Source organism: Eschrichtius robustus, chromosome 6 (assembly GCF_028021215.1).
Source record: "Eschrichtius robustus isolate mEscRob2 chromosome 6, mEscRob2.pri, whole genome shotgun sequence".
Taxonomy (NCBI): domain Eukaryota; kingdom Metazoa; phylum Chordata; class Mammalia; order Artiodactyla; family Eschrichtiidae; genus Eschrichtius; species Eschrichtius robustus.
Genome location: NC_090829.1, coordinates 139,591,736 through 139,608,572, shown reverse-complemented (window position 1 = coordinate 139,608,572; position 16,837 = coordinate 139,591,736).

Here is a 16,837-nt window from a genome sequence, read left to right as displayed (position 1 = left end):
GCCTGGGGAAGTCCCTGTAATCCCCTGAACTGTGCCCGCACAGCGGGGTCTGGATCTCAGCCCTGGGAGGGGCTTGTCTCAGTCCCAGGTGCGGTGCCGGCTACCTGTGCCTGTTCTTTCTTTTATTTTATTTTTTTCTTTTTTTGGCCCCAGTGCGCGGCATGCAGGATCTTAGCTCCCCGACCAGGGCCTGAACCCGCGCCCCCTGCACTGGGAGGGTGGAGTCTTAACCCCTGGACCTCCAGAGACGTCTCTGTGCCTGTATTCTTTAGCGTCCTCTTATTAGCCAGTTCCCCGCTACTCAGTATCTCTTTATACTAAGCTTTCCCTGTACAAATTTCTCTGTGGTTTCCGTCTTCTGGATGGACCCTGACTGACACACAGGCTAAGCAAACAATTCCGCAGCAAACATCAGCTACCTATCATGGAGAAGGAAGGGTGCCTGAGAAGGTGGGGTCAAAAGCCCAGAGGAACCGAGGTCCATGGAGATGGCCAACGATGATCCCCGGGCCCCAGTACTCCTGCTGCTGTGTAGACCCCTCCCCATTTAGGGACGACCAATAAGATACTGAGGAAATGACAGAGTGAGGAGATAAGTCGTAGAGACTTTGTAGCTTCTGCCTAAAGCTCTTGGCATACTGGACTTGGTGGAAGCTAGGTGCTATGTGAGGATGCTATAGGGGTCATACGCAGAGATCCCCGTGGTGAGGAAATGAAGCTTCTGCCTGAATTCAGTGACTACTCAGTGACTACCTAAAGCCTCTTACCAACAGTCTGGAAGGGAGATATCTTGTCAGGAGACCCTCCAGGCCGAGTCGAACCTTCAGATGACTGCAGCCCTGATGGACATCTTGACTACAACCTCAGCTCTAGTGACCCCCAAGCCCAACTATCCCATTGAGCTTCTCCCAAATCCCTCACCCAAGGAGACTGTGAGATAATAAATGGTTATTATTTTAAAGCCACTAACGTTGGGGGTAACTTGTTATACAGTATTAAATAATGTATACACATAGTCTCAAAGTATCTCCCATCAAATGCTTATGACTTACAAAGGGAAAGCTAATAACTTCACAGTGGAGAAAACTGAAGAATACCACTTTAACCAAGGGATCAAAGTTAACATCACCAGTAATAAGATATAACAAAAGCCTATGCCTCCTGGTGTGATGTAATGAGAAGAACACAATATCACTTCTTGGTATTCTTACCAAAAATGCATAACCCTAATTTAATCACAAAAAAAAAATCAGAAAAGACAAATCCAATGGAAAGTCTATAAAATACCTGGGTGGAACTCTTCAAAAGTGTGAAGGTCCTGAAAGACAAAGACTGGGGAATTGTCCTAGAGTATAGGAGACAGAAGAGACATGACAACTAAATGCGACGCATGATTCCGGTCCAGAAAAACAACGTTAGTGGGACAGCTGATGAAATCTGAATAAGGACTGTAGATCAGTGAATAGTATAGTATCAGTGTTAACCTCCTGATTTTCATAATTGTATTATGGCTACAGAACATGGTTACTTTAGAGGAAACTGGATGAAAAGTATCCGAGAACCCTCTGCACTATGTTTGTAACTTTTTAATAATCCTGAAATTACTTCAAAATTAAAAGTTAAAACTGATATTCCTTAAAAATGAAGGCAAGGAATAGTTTCAAATATCAAAAACTAAAGTAATTCACTACCAGTAGACTGCAATTTAAAAAAAACAAAAACTTTAAAAAAACCCAAAAACTTCAAGCAGAATGAAAACAATCCTAGTTGGAAGCTCAGAGATGCAGGAAGGAATGAAGAGTATGAAAAAGGGTGAATCTTACTGTGGGTAAATCCTACCGACTGCTGACTTCATAGAAAGCAATAAAATCTACTGTGGGCTAAAAATAGAGTTCAGATATGATAATCATATCATGTAAATTGAGAAGTATGTACAGCTAAAAATATTCTAAGATCCTTGCATTGTCTAGAAAGAGGGTGAAGTGCTTTAATAATAGTAGCCTTAGATAAATGAGTGTCACACTTTTTAATCTCTATGGTTACCACTAAAAGACAAGTGGAGTGTTGGATAACTTCCAGACTAATGGGGAAAATAGAATGATAATTGAAAAATATACAATCAACCCAAAAGAAGAAGAAAATGACATAGAAATAGAAATCATTGGGGACAAAAAGAGTAGGTAATAATTCTAAATAATGTATAATTCCAAATATACTCTTACTTATATTAAATCTAAAATCTAATATATAATTAATATGGAATCAATGTACAATTCCAAATATATCAGCAATTATATTAAATCTAAGTGGATTGAAAGTCCAATTAAAAACAAAAAGACTTTCAGAGTGGATAAAAATATGTCCAGTCTGACTCTATGCTGTTGACAAAAGACAGATAGAAAACAAAAGGATACAGAAAAGCTGAAAGTAAAAGGATAGTAAAAGATATATTATGCAAACACTAATCAAAAGATAACTGGTACAACTGTACGAATTATAAAGAAAGTCAGGAGTAAGACAAGGAGGTCCACTATGTTTTCTACCACTCCAATAACTGCACTGGAATTATTAGCTAATGTCACTAGATGAGAGAACAACAAAATGATAATCACTGGAAGGAAAATATAAAACATCCCTGTTTGCAGATGATTTTATTGCATACTAGAAAAATACAAAAGAGTCCATGGACAATATACTAAAAAAAAAAAAAAATGAGAGAATTTAGTAAGGATATAAAATTAACATTAAAATACCATAAAATAAATAGCCTTCCTATATTCATATAATAACCAATTAGAAGATATAAGGGAAGAGAAAAATCCCACTTACAGTACAAACAAAAAAGGAAAAATACCTCAGTGTAAAATTTAAAAGAATTGTGTAAAACTTTTATGAGAAAATTTTAAAACACTCCTGAAAGACACGAAAGTGGATTTAACCCAAGAAAAGACAGACCATGTTCTTGGATAAGATGACTCAACATCAAAGGGAATCAGTTCTTCCCAAGTCAATTCATCATTCACAGAATTTTCTTCTGAAATTAGATATATTTATTTGAAAAGTCATATGGAAAAAAATAAACCAGCAAGAATAACCGGGAAAACTGTGAGGAAAAGAGTGATAAATTGGGGGTACTGGCCTGCCAGATACTAAAACGTGCCACAGAACCTGTGCAATGAAAACAGTGTGCTTGCGGCATATGGATAGGCTTACACACTATGCAACACGTTAGAAGGTACGAAAGACCCAAGCAATTATGACAGTTAACATATGACAAAGATACATGTGAAATCTTTAATTAATGGGAGAAAGATGGACTTTTTAATAAAAGGTGTTGAAACACCCACATAGCCATTTGGGGAAATACAAAATCGAATCCTTGCCTCACGAGATACGATAGAAGAAATTACAAATGGATCAAAGATTTAAATGTAAAAAATGAAACTATTAAACATATTAGAGTGGGGAAAACTGTTCTATCACCCAAAATATAGAGAGCAAACTTCTGGATCTAAGGAGGTTTAAGAAACAGAACAACTAAATGCAATGTCTGGACCTTGATTGAATCCTAGTTTGAACAAATCAGCAGTGAAATATATCTGGGGGACAATGGGGAAATTTGACTATGGACCTGGTATTGGATGACAGTAAGGAATTACTGTTAATTTTGCTTGGTTAAGCAGGAAATTGTCATTTTTTTACAGATGCAAATTACTGAAGTAATTTGGGGTGAAATATCATGTTTTCAGCAAAAAAAAAAAAAAAAAAAAAAAGGTAAGTTGAAGTGATTTTGGCATATTATCATAGAAACTCAAAAAGTCTCTGAATGCTTCTAGTTTGGGAAGCTCATTGCCTTTTTGTCCTTACCGCAGTTAGAAACTATAGCTGGAATTTTGTCATAAAAATTATCATTCTAGAAAATGCCCCAAATGGCACCCCAATCAAACTCTAACCAGTGGACATTCACATTCAGCTGTGCCTGATGTGGCTTAGTACCTAAGGATTGCCGCGGCCCTGAAGGCCAGCCAGGGCAGCTGCCAGGGGGTTTGCAAAAGGGAAAGAGGAAATAATTCCCCCCGAGGACATAGAGGCCCAGGAGCCCGATCTGAGGACAGCCAGCCAGTGGAATTGTCTGGAAGGAGTCCTGCAGTGGGGCGTGCCCAGAGCTTTCCCAGCCCCCCAGCACTGGGGGCCCAGGGCATCCCTGGGAAAATGAGCGCTGGGGTGAAGGGGCTGCTCCACTTTCTCAGCTCTGCAGATCTGAGACCAGGCCGCCAGGGAAGTGATGGGCAGACAGTGCTTTCAGGGCCCGCTGGAGATTAGCCCAGGATGCCTGGAGACGGGCCATTCCAGCAGCAGGACTGTGACGTCACGCTCCGCAGGTCTTGGGGAGACCTAGGGCTGGGCGTGGACAGGTCAGGGCGGGGCGGGGGCGCAACTAGGGAGATTCTCTCTTTTCACCACAGTTCCTCTTTCATCCCAAGGCTGCTGTGTCTTGGGAGAACTTGGTCACACTTGAACAAACCCTTTCTCAGGGTTGAAAGTTAGTCCAAGAAAGGAGAGAAGATGCAGACTCACCTTTTCCAGGGCAAAAGTCACCACTCAGCTTGAACGGAAGCATCACAGATGGGCAGTTAGCTGGTCCCCTGCAGCCGTGGGCCTTTCTAGAAAGACTGAGCCATCAATGCTCTAGAGGTAGTTTTAAGGTCCAAGAAGTTTCCTGTGACAGTATGTTAACACGTGCTGTCACCTCCCAGCCCGAGGTTTATATATCTAATCTTGAGTAGGGTTTATTTTCATCTTATAAAACCCTGATGCTGCTCTTGTGACTCTGGTCTATGTGGTGACATTGGGCTTCTGTCCCATGTCTCTCAATGGAAGAGTCTCACCTGGGACCCAGATGGGCACACTTCTCAAGCCCAGACTTTTCATCACTGCAGATTTTTTGCAATTTAGGCTTATAAAACATATAACCATTTATTAAATACTCAGAGACCCAAAGAAACTTGTCCATTTTAAAAAAATTGTCTTCAGGTTCAAAAAACAAAATTCCTTTGGTGCAATTCTTACCTATTTTTTTTGTTTTCCTTCACCCCTTTCCCGGTCTTCGGTTGTGGTCCAATGCCTGTTCCAGCCCCCTTCAAGCCAACTGCACCCCTACCCTGGCCTCTTGAGAGCTGGCATGTCACCCTCACTCCAGCCCCACCCAGCCCTGCTCAGCCTGGATGCTGGATGCACAATGGACGCCTTCGATGGCTCCCAGCCCCAAGCTTCCGATCTGTGCAAACGAAACAAAAAGAATCTGCCCCAGGGTGGTATCCACTGTAAAACAAAGAATGTTACCCACCATTCCGTTCTACAAGGATTAAGTCCTTAGTCGCTGCTGTCGGGACCTGCAGTTCACCCTGAAAGAAATTCAGGACAGAAAACAGGAAGAGGCACTCTGTGCTTTGGAAAAAACATGCCCCTCAGATAGTTGGATGTATATCTCAGAAAGAACTTTAATGAACCCAGAATCTTGCATCTTCCCCTGCATAGAAAAGCACTAAAATCATTAACTGAGATACCTATTCCTTGTGACTAGCAGTATGTTTTACCAAGATGTGTGCTTGACTGCACGTATTCCTGAGCCAAGAATCGTGTATATTCTGGTTCTCCCCCCACCTCTTTGGAACAGTCCCCTCAGAGCTACTGAGAGGTTGTTTCCTGGGCTATAGTCCTCAGTAAGATCCTTGAATAAAACTTAACTCATAATTCTTACATTGTGTGTTTTTCTTTCAGTCAACACCGTGAATGGAGGTGTAGCACCCCTCTGTTTCCCTAAAGCCAGAGGGGTAGAGGTAGCTGATCCCTCTCTCTGGCCTGAGAATGTTCTGCCAGGTACAAGAGTGAGACATGGTGTCTCTCCATCCGTCATTCTGCGAGCAACTTCCTGCTTCAGGGAGTCCCAAACACACAAACTTCAAAAAGCTTGTGGAAAGAGACTTAACGGGTCCGGCCATATTCTCTTCCTTTCCAGGAAGCAAATGCTCCCATTCATTCTTTTACTCCACAGGCATCCCGCATCCTGTATTGACTTTACCCTAAGCATTGGAGAGAGAGGAGGAAGGAGAAGCAGGCCCTGCCCTCCAGCTGCTGGCCAGAGAGACATTGTTAACTTTGACACATTGGGCGATGTCTGGGGTTGCACGCAGGAGCCGTGGAACACAGGCAGGACCCTGGGTCATGGAGGGAGGGGGCGCTGGCGAGGACCAGGAAAGCATCACAGAAGATCAGTCTGGGAGCAAAGGCTGATGCAGGCACATTTGAGAGGCTGGTGAAGCTGGAACACAGGAGGCTGTGGCTCAGTGGGGCAGGTGGGTGTCAGCTCTTGAATGAATTTTCTAGAACCTTAAATTATATCCTGGCAGTGATGGGGTAGGATTTTAAATGGAAGAGGTCAATGTTTGTCTGTGAGAATGCTATCAGGTAAGTGATGGACCGGGGGCCTAGGAGGCAAGAGACAGAGCTGGAGTTGGGGTGGAGGCTTGGATGGGAGGCGGTTTGGGGTAATGGTGAGTGAACTCGCTCAGTCTGCAAACCTAGGCTTGAAAACTGACTCCAAAATTAATAGCTCTGCGACCTTAGGCCAGTTACTGAGCTGCAGGTAACAGTCCTTACCTTCTGGGCAGCTAGAACATCTAATAAGAACTGACAGTTACTAAGCTCTGCTATGTGCCAGGCACCGTTCTAAGATTATTTATAATATAATATAAATGTATTTAATCCTATAATAACCTACAGGGTGGGTAATAGTCTTATCCCCATTTTACAGATGAAGAAACTGAGACCCAGAGAAGTTGAGTACCCTGGTCGATCAGAAGCACAGGAGTCTGAGAACTTGTGGTTGGCATCTGAAGTGGGGGCAGTCTTGCGGGACTGAACCCTTTAACATGCAGAATTTGATACTAACGCCAGGTAGATAGTGTCAGAATTGAATTGAATTGTTGGGCACCCGGTTGAAGTCTGCAGAGAACCAGAAAACTGGCTGGCATCAGGAGGAAAAGGTAAACCTTTCAACGCCTTTGCACAGGCAAACAGATGAGTGGAGGTCAGGCATCCGGGGACAGACCTTGTCAGTAGACAAGCTTTGAGCCGCAAACTGGTCTATCACTCCTTGCTGCTGGACACGGGGCTGTCCCATTGGTGGTTCTCTGCATCATGGCCTGGTCCTGTACCAACAGACCATGGCCCAAAGACTCCTTGGGGAGCAGAGATTGTTTCTGGGAGTAGGGCCAGAGGGTCCTGGACCCCCGTCCCAAACTTGCCTTTTGGTGTACTCATCTGGAGACTGAATCCACTTATTCTTTCTTTGCTCCATCTATTGTAGGAGAAGGCAGATTTTTATTTATTTATTTGTTTTATTTATTTATTTTTGGCTGCATTGGTCTTTGTTGCTGCGTGCGGGCTTTCTCTAGTTGCGGCGAGTGGGGTATACTCTTCATTGTGGTGCGCGGGCTTCTCATTGTGGTGGCTTCTCTTGTTGCAGAGCATGAGCTCTAGGCGTGCAGGCTCAGTAGTTGTGGCTCGTGGGCTCTAGAGCGCAGGCTCAGTAGTTGTGGTGCATGGGCTTAGTTGCTCCGCAGCATGTGGGATCTTCCCTGACCAGGGCTCGAACCCATGTCCCCTGCATTGGCAGGTGGATTCTTTAGCACTGCACCACCAGGGAAGTCCCGAAGGCAGACTTTTTAAGAGGCCAGATATTAAATGTCTTAGGTTTTCTGGGCCAAGAGGCAAAACTCTAGGATATTGTGTAGGAATTTATATAATAAACAAAAAAAATTTAATTGGTGAAAGCCAAATATAATAATTGAGTATAATTTTTGTGTAATACAGGTCTAGTAATAAGAATAATTTGAATTCTTTGGGGGGGATAACATTTCACTTAATTGAAGTTCAAAGCTAGTGATCAGTATCAAAATTAATTGCACACCTTTATATGTTAATGCTGATTTGTAATGAGATTTTACATATTTCATGTTTGAAAATGTCTTCCCACAGATAGGTACTTCCCAATACTGATTATCAGTCGATGAGCACAAGATTTTTAACTGCACATATTTATCGCTTGAAAGACATTTATAGGGAATTCCCTGGTGGTCCAGTGGTTAGGACTCCACGTTTCCACTGCAGGGGACATGGGTTGGATCCCTGGTTGGGGAACTAAGATCCTACATGCTGCGCGGAGTGGCAAAAAAAAAAAAAAGAAAAGAAAGAAAGACATTTATAGAATTCTATTAGATTTTTCTCTTGATGTTTGCTTTTTAGCAGATTAATCACTTCATTTGAAGGTTATGTGGAAGCTCCTCAATTGCAGTTAATGGATTTTGAAATGTGCACATTTCTTTTGGGTTTACATTAAGGTCTAAAAACGGCTCCTGGAACTGTAGTATGAGCTCAGATAATATACCTGCTGCAAATGTGTGTGGGAATAATGGAATTCTTGCTCCTTGTTTCAACTTTTGACAACATGTTAACATTAGCTGTGATCCCAACAACGTTAGTTCTTGTTGAAATGACTTTACCATAGTGTGAATTCCATGTATAAACAGTTTTCCCTTGTGATTTTAGATAGAATTCATTAAGAAACATTATCAATCTGCAGCAAAAGCTAATTTCCAAAGCTGTTCAGTGTTTGACAATAGTGGTTGAGGGCAGTTCTTCTTATTCAGAAAAGTTTCAGTCTTGGTCCTGAGGTCAAAAATTGAAATAAACTTTACGACTACTAAACCATTGAACTGCTGTGTTATAGACCAGGTCAGGACTTTCAGCTACTATTTCTGACAAGAATTCATGGAACTGTTGCCAGGTAAGTCCACAACAGCAACTGAAGTTCACTGTTGACAATATTGGTTCAATAACACATGATTCAAATATTTTCCACAACACACCCATTGATTTAAATAATACAACAAATAACCCTACACTTCAACACCTTATCTTATCACAAGCATTGTAAGTTTGTCCTGTTAATCCTTTTTCTACTCTTCACATATTTTTTCCACCATCAGCTGTAGCACATCTTAGCAGATTCCACTTCAGGTTGTACTCAGTTTCTCAACTTTGAAAATATTTTTGCCTGTAGTTGTTACACCACAGGCTATGGACAAAGGCTAATTTCCAACTTAGCACAGGCTCCTCAAGTAAGCTAACATACATCAACTCTTGTAACAAGAGTCACAGAAAAACACTCAAAATCATTTGCTTTGTTTTTTAATTGACTATTGATGTTACTCCTGTTGTCTGCAAAATCTTGGAGCAACTGTTATCATCGAAAGGCTGGTAGTTCTAAACAGGCTTACTTTCTCTGGTGGTGTTTCTTCAGCTGCTGCGTCACACACGATTGAATTAACCCACCATAGGTAAGTGGCTTTCCTTGCTTGCCTAATAAATGAGCCAATCAGAAACTGACTTTGGTTGCAGCCTCCTTTTCAATTTTTATTTCTGTGAAGGAATTCTGTGATTAGATGTTCAATTTTAAATTTTCTAATTTTCCTGACCATTGCTTTCTTGTGAGTTAGAAGTCATTTGTTGGACGTTTAGACTGGTAATGCCAACATATATTGTATTCTTTGTAATGTGACAGCTACCATGTCATTGTGTGTTGCCACTTAATTCAGGAACAGAATAACCCATACTCCATCATGTCTTAAAAGCTGTGATATTTGAAATCCACTTTCCTCTTCTCTTGTTTTGACATAATGACCACACCGGTAATAAAAAATAAATGCGTGGCATGGTAAAATATGCAGCACTGAAAATGCTGTTGATTTATAACTGTCACTGCCACGTGTAGGGCACCAAACAGCAGGGCAAAATGAGTGTGCCACGCATGCTCTCTGTGGCAACTCCTCAACACTGCCAGTGTAGCAAAAAGCAACCACAGGCAATATGCAAATTTTAAAAAGTGGTGGTGTTCCAATAAGACTTCATTTATGGGTACTGAAATTTAAATTTCATATAATTTTCACAACAGGAAATGTTATTCATTTGATGTTTTTCAACCATTTAAAATATAAAAACCATTCTTAGCTGGGCGGGCCATACCAAAGCAGGAGGGTGGCTGTAATTTGCCAACACCTAATCTTTGGCGACAGACAGGAAGCAGAGGCCAAAGTCATCGCCGCTTTTCCAGAGTCTCCTGTTCCTGCGGGGCCCACCGCCCTGGAAAGATGTGCTGAGGGCTTGCTGCCAGCCGCATGTGGGCAAATGCAAGTAACAGCAGCAAGGAGCGAGCAAGCTGAAATGCTTCAGAGAGAAGAAAAAAGGGAAGGCTTCCCTGATAATCACTAACACAGAATGAATCTCCTTATTTTGACTTCCATTTACAACTCTATTTTTACCTTTGTTCAGAGAGTCTTCAAGAGCCTCACTGAATCCAGAGGCATGGGCTGGGGGCCTGAATTACAATCTGGATTTGCACAATCTGTCTGGACTCGGCGGACAGCTGGGAAAGACAAGAGGGGCCTATGGCTGCCACGTGGGAGAAACAGTCTCGGTGAAGGGCTCCCGACTTTGTCACACGACACCCCAGACACCAGCCTGAAACACCGCCGGGGAAGAGGTGAAGCCGGAATAAGAATGCTGGACCCTGGAAACCAGAAGGAACAAAAATGACCTCGGGAGAAAGGAACGGGGGCTTGGAGCAGCATTTAGAGGGGGAGAAAGGGGAAGCAGCAGAATCTCCGTCTTCACTCTTCAGAGTCTCCCGGGAGCTATTTTAGTTACATAGTTAAATGAAAAGACAATCAGAGATAAACCTGTTCAACATTTCCAGGTTCAGGAAAGCCATGTCTATCGTGGTTCATGGGAACAGTGCAGTCCTTCCGGAATAACTAAGCTTACTCAGCCCATAAGCCAAGAGTCTACATGAATTGATATTGGTCTCACCGGTAACTCCGCTTCGGGTGGTCCCAGCAGCTGGAGGGACCGTCCGGCTGCAGGTTGTGGTATGTGATCCCCAAAGTCGAGGTCATCGTGGTGGCCAGAGCCTGGCCTGGAAGTTGGAGGCCGTCACTGGTCAGGTGTGGCATCTTGAACAAGCTGCTTCAACTCTTAGATTTTCTCCAAGGCTTCTCTTAGGTTTTCACCTCACCCAGCGAGGTGCCAGCCAGTGATTCTCGCCCTTGCACGTGCGTATGAATTGCCCACAGCCGTTGTTAATATGCAGGTTCTGCGCAGGTCTGGGCCGGGCCTGAGCATCTGCGTTTCTAACAGGCAGAATGGGCGGTGCTGACGCTGCAGTCCCCAGACTACGCCAGGTGGCGAGGGCCGAGACGAGCTCTCTGCCCTCGCTAGTCCTAAATCGGCCGAAGGCTCCAGGCAGGCGTGGGCTCTTACTGTTCCGAGTATACAGGTTTCCCTGGTGAAAGTGCCCGGGCTCTCCTCCCACCTCCCTTTACATCATCTCAGTCACCATCACCTGCTCACAGAAGGACCAAAATCTACCACCCCAGGCCTCACCTTCACCGCTTCGACCTGTCCTTTTATATCAAATTATCTACTTGACATGCCCACTTAAATGTCCTGTAAGCCCTTAGCACTCAAAGTCCTGAACTGCAGGGAGATGGTGTAGGAGACCTGCTCTACCTCAAACGCTCCCGATACCAGTAACAGCACGGCCGCCACCAAGCTGCGCAGGCCAACGCCTCCACTCCGGCCCCCCGCCGCCCCTAACTCTGTCCGAGCCACACCCCAGGCCTGCCAGCTCTCCTTCCTAAGCGGCTCTGGACTCCATCCGCTCATGAACAGATACCTGCAAGGCCTCTCACTTCCTCATTTCTTCAGGCTCTGAACAGACTCTTTCTTTGAGATTCTAGAACATTCCCACCACCTCCTGGCTAACTCCCATTCACCCATTAGATTAGCAGCCTAACCCTCAATTCCTCAGGGAAACCCCCTCCAGCCCCTGGACCAGAAGCGGGTCTCTGTTCACACCCTGACCCTAATAACACTCGGCTCAGCTGGAGTTGAGCCCCACCCCCAGGGACAGTGATTGACTTGGCCTCACCCCTAGGACGTAGCCAAGTGCCTTGCACAGGACAGGTGGTCATGATACATTTCTCCCGTGTAGTCCTCATGTCACCTGCCTCAAGACATACCCCCTCCCTCCAGCTAGTAAGACATTTTACTTCAGAGTAGGACTTTCCGTTTATAAATTCTACTTCCAGGGTTAGTACTGATTGCTTTCCTTGATTCGGAGTGTCTTCTGCAGGCAGCAGGGGAGATGTTTCAAGTTCACTCCGGTTTTATCCGACCAGTGAGGGGAGTCACCGCTAGCGCCCCGCTCCTCGTGAAAGCCAGGCAGGGCCCTCACCCACAGAGCAAGCCGAGCTGCGGAGAAGGACCGCAGCTGGTGACTACAGGGGAAGCCTCACGGGGCGAGTCCTAACTTGACTCCTCCTGGACCAGTACAGATGTGAAGTCATTGCCCTTACACGTGGGCAGGAGGCACCTTCAGAAAAGTGTCCACGGTCTCAGCAGCGCCCACCTCCCCACGCCGGCGGCAGGACCTGGGCGACAGTCGTACTGAGTCAGAGTGGTGGTGATGAAGGCCGTGTGAGCCCCCTGCAAGCGGCAGAGCATCTCTCAGGTCTGACAGCAGTCTTAGATTCACCCCATCCTACCCTGATCCGAGGTGTGCAGTCAGCGCCAGGGCTCCTGCTGGCCAGGCCCTCACGCCAAAGGCATGTCCGGAGGGCGGAGATGTGCCAGCAGGTCAGGGAAAGACGGAGAGCTATTAAGAGGCACAAAAGCAGCCCAGTTTGGTTTACAACAAGAAGGCTGTCTATTGTATGTGAAATTTAGAATCATGGGGAACTCGTCTCCCCAAAGCATTGTATCTACCTCAGGGAAACATTTAAATCCATTATTAGATCCATCGTGAGCTCCATCCAGCTGCAGCCACAGGCCACGTTAGGCACGTGCTCCTGTGTGGTAATGTCTACCACATCCGTATGTTCTAACTCGAAGGAACAGACTTTCTGTCCTAAGACATTTCTGTCCTTATGCTTGCTCTGAGGAAAGGAGGATGCCTTAGGAATGAAGAGAAAAGGGGGTCAAATTACGGGCCCGCAGGCTGGTGGAGGTACAGAGTCCTCTTAACATATGAACAAAATAAAGAATAAAAACAAAAAAAACAAGCAGCAGCTAGCTCCTTAAAGCTTTTAACATGTGGGTTATAACTAAGTTCTGAAAGCTTCCCCAATTATATCGCTGTTTATGAACTTGGGAACTTGATTTTTTACTTATCCTCCTTTCTCCCTAAGTCAAATCTCTGGAGGCTAAAAATGTAAGATATGCCTTCAAGTGGGAAAAGGGACGTGGCGAGAGGCCACCGGACACATGACGGCCAGGTTGAATGACAGTGCTTGTTAAAAAATGGGCCCTTTCCATAGTTAGGCCTCCAAACAACTTCCCTTAAGTTACAGAGAAAAATCCTTTATAAAACATTTAAATATCACACATTATATCAAAGCAAACTACAAAACACACAACCTCAAAATTCTAAAATAGATGTAGGTACTGTGCAGTAGCAAAATCAAGTAGTAAAAGAATAACATCCAGTTACAGACTCCAGAAATAAAAGTAAACTGGAAAATAATCCTATTTAATCATTCATAGAGAACACTACTCAGTTTCCCACAGGATGCTTGTTAAATTTATATAGAAGTAGATCCATTCATACTGTGGACTTAAGCTCTCTAGTTACAAATTGTATTTATTGAGCACTTCCTACATTGTGCTAAGATTCTTATGTACATTATCTCAGTGAAGCCTGCATAAAATCCCAGAGTGGATACTACAGTTATTCCCATTTTACCAAAAAAAAAAAAAGGAAAGTGAGGCTTAGAGAAGTAAAACAACTTGCCCAGGATAAGAGCAAGGATAGCAAGGATTTGAACCCGATTCTAGAGTTGAAAACCGTGGCCACTGCGCTGTGGAGCCCTCCTGAATGTCTGCACGCTCAGACAAGGTGGCTCATGCCCTGGAGAATCTGCCACTGGGCCAACAAAGACCACGCGAGACTGAGGTGTGAAGCAGCACGGCCCAGCCCCATCTCTGGGAAATAAACTTAACACGTGCCATTCTCATGGGACATCTGAGAGCTACTGATAGGACGTCACACCAACCCCTTCCAAAAGGGAAGATGACAAGAAACAAACTGTGAAAGGTTTACACACTTACATCTGCTATTTTCCGCCCTTCTTGGAGGTTTGTTTATAATACTTTATAATGCAGGCTAAGTTGTGAATTTTAATTACCCATTGATATATATTTAATTATATACACTTCAATAATGAAACTATTTTAAAACGTTCTTCAGTTCAGACTCCTGTCCGGTTAGCCAAGCCTATCTCTGGGCCCTCCGAGTCATCCTATGCAAGGGCACAGTCACCTGTAAAGCCACTTAAAAAGCAGAGACCCAGGCCCCACTCCCAACTCTCTGAATCAAAAATTCTCGAGCGTGATCAGCACAGCTGTGACTTTATAAAGTTCTACGGGTGCGTCAGATGTGTGGCAGGGTTGGAAACTCATTTTAAATTGATGAGCACTGATTTAACCGTTTGGTAAGATCACCTAGGGTTCACCAAACACACCGTTCCTTTCCCCTAGGTCTTGCTTACCGATTTGCTGGGCAATTAATGGAGCAGTGCCTGAAGTCAACTACTTCACCCAGCTCAGGATCCCGTCCGTGTGTCATGTCACCTCTTCAACAGACTGGGGCTTGCCTGCGACGTACATGAAAAGACTTTCTCCTTAGGGTCACTATGTCACTACATTGTGCTTCAGATCTTTAAAAACAAACAATCCTTTGACACCATCAGAAGTCATCTTAGTGTCCAGGGAGCTGACAAGCCCCATCCTCACCCAGCCTGCTATTGCATTCCTATGCAACAGTGAGTCAAGGGTGACTCACCAACTCACCATCCTGGGCTCTATTTTAACCAACTCAGCACTCTCCTGGCGAAGCTGTTCCTTCTTGACAGACCTCCCTGGGCCCCAGCCCTGGGCCCAGCTGCTCAGCTGGTGTCACCGGCCCCGCCTGAGGAAGAACTGCCACACACCCAGGGCCTACCCCTCTATTTTACCTTTGGCTCTGAATCCTCCCCTTTCACTGCAGCTTCAGCTAAAGACCTGAGGCAATTATAGTGATTAATGAGTAAATACTGGGAGTAAAGTTTATAAGAATAAAATAAAAATTTACAGAAGTATTTTAAATAAACTGTGGTCTTTAAAACAGACGAATGTATGTAATTCCTACATGGCCTTTCTACATGTTGCAACCTGAAAAATCCTCAAGTATCTTTCTAGATCTGAGAGCACACAGTTGACCACGCCCGAGCCAGCATCACCCAAGGGCCCCACCTCCACCGGGAACAGGTGTGCGCTCACTCAAGGCCCACCTCCTCCATCCTTCACCAAGAGCTTTGTCACCCATTTTTCCTGCCGCACATTTAAACTGCGTTTATACCAGCCAACAAGATTCCTACCGCAGTACCTCTGTTCCTTCAGAACCCAGCTGTGACTGGACAATGACATCCAGTTAAGGCACAAGGGAGCGAACTGAAGGTTCACCTTCCCTCCTCGCTGCTCTGAAGCAGTGTCCCCAAGTCCTGCTGCAGGTGGCAGGGAATTCATGACATGCCAAGACTGAAACTTAGTCTTTCCCACCGCTCTCTTTAATAAAAGGTCATACCCTCAAGGTGTGAAATTATGTAAAAACCAGAACAAAAACCTTGTGTTTTCATGTAAAGAAGCTGATATTGAAACCTGTGGGGCTCTACCTAGTTATCTGGTACACATTTAAATCATTGTGTTTTAGTTGGAAAAATACTTCCGTCTTTGAAGATCTCAGTTAAGAAACTGGAAAAAACTGATGACAAATACCTCGGGCCGTCTCTGTGTTAAGGTGAATGTTATCCCCAAAAGTTATGATGCAAGAACACCTTAGCTCTTTTATCATGTTTTCCTGGGAGCAGCTGAAACCAGGGACCTTGGCTGTACACAATGCCAAAGAGAAAGAAAAACGCACAAACCGACAAGACCACTTACCGTCCTAAATGAGTCTTCCACAAAAAAATAACGAGTGCTTTAAACACAGGGATATGTAGGAATGACTACTAGTGTGAAAGCCCAGGTGATACCCACAAGACGGTTCTCAGGGGACTGGGAGATAGGTTACTGCCATGCATTATGAGGGATGATGAAGAATAAGGTTATGTTCTTAGGGTTTTCTTGTTCTTTGTACTAAAAATTACTTGATGTACGTTTTCACCCTAGGAAACAAGTCTAGGGAAGGAGATCCATGGTTAAGAAAATGAGACCTTCTACTCTGCACTTCCTGACACCAAAGGCTTCCCAATGTCGAGCCATCCCAAGGATTCTAAGAAATCTGAATAGACTCAGTATACCGATCGGTTTTTCTCCTAACCCTAATCTTAAGATTTCAAACTTTTTTTTCATATATGGCACTAAGGCCAAGTTCTGTATCTGGAATGAACCGTCTGATCTGTTAGCTTTGGTCACCGCTACAAAAATGGATATAAAAATGAGTACTGAACTTGTATTCTGAGAGCTAACAAAGGCAGGCCAAAAGGAAACTGGAGAACTAATCTAGAAGAAATTTAGCATTTACTATCTCATCATTGTATTGCCTTATTATAAGACTTATTATAACAATAAGTTTAACAACACAGGAGCTGGGAAAGACGATACAGCAGTAAACAGAGCAGTCATCTTGTGGGCCTTACATAATTATTGTAGCCTTAATGATTCTTCACATGTATCAATAGTT